The following is a 923-nucleotide window of genomic DNA, read 5'->3' on the forward strand; positions in this document are numbered from 1 at the left end:
GAATCAAATAAAAGTTATTAAACAATTGTTTTATATAAAGTTAAATAAATTAAAGGCCTGAAGGTTTTTATAAATAAAAACGAAAATAATAAAGATGGTGAAAGAATAATAAAGTTTATAAAACAGATAAATTATTTTAATTAATCTGTTATTTTTAATTAAAATCATTTTAAATCAGATCAAAGCCTCGAGGCCTTTTAGTCTTTTTACACTTTTTATTTAAACAAGTCGTTTTTAAAGATTTCTCTTTGAAAGAATAAAAGCTGAACAGGTCCCAGAGCCCACCTGCAGGTCCTCCAGGCCGTGGTGACCCAGGTGCATCCCCAGGGCTCCGTCCCCCAGGGCCGCGGCCCCCTCTCCCAGGCCGTGCAGGAGCCGCGGCACGGCGGGGTACTCCCGGCGGGGGTCCAGGCTCAGAGCCCGGTGAGACTGGGCCAGCAGCCCGCCCTCCTCCGAGCGGGACCTCTGCGCGTGCCACGCGGCCTGCTGGTGCTGGTGGATGGAGCCCAGGGCGGGGTACGGCTCCGACAGGTGCGCGTAGGCCGGGTCCTGGTTCTGCGAGTACGGCAGGGAGGACTGCGGGTACGGCGGCGGGAAGTAGGGCGGCTGGAAGTCCGAGGCCGGCGTGTGGCAGAGCGGCGGGGCCGAGGAGTAGGCCTGGTTCAGGGAGGACAGCTGAGAGAGGCGGCCTGGAGCCGGGGAGGATCCGCTGAGTCCGTCTGCGCGCTCCTGGACACAACCAGAACCAGAACCAGAACCAGACTGAGTCAGAACCAGAACCAGAAGCAGAACCAGAACGAGTCAGAACCAGAACCAGAACCAGAACTTCAGAGGCTGCAGTGACACAAACTGTGAGGATTAAAAATCTGCAGCAAAGAAACACTTAAATACTTTAAATGTTTTAATTAGATCAGCGTAAACCC

At 51.8% G+C, this 923-nt stretch overlaps 1 pseudogene; it reads right to left on the minus strand.

Moving 5' to 3' along the window:
- Nucleotides 1-285: 285 nt before the first annotated feature.
- Nucleotides 286-730, minus strand: LOC106512202 (transcription factor AP-2-epsilon pseudogene; annotated as a pseudogene).
- Nucleotides 731-923: the final 193 nt, after the last annotated feature.

Source organism: Austrofundulus limnaeus, unplaced genomic scaffold (assembly GCF_001266775.1).
Source record: "Austrofundulus limnaeus strain Quisiro unplaced genomic scaffold, Austrofundulus_limnaeus-1.0 Scaffold4773, whole genome shotgun sequence".
Lineage (NCBI taxonomy): Eukaryota > Metazoa > Chordata > Actinopteri > Cyprinodontiformes > Rivulidae > Austrofundulus > Austrofundulus limnaeus.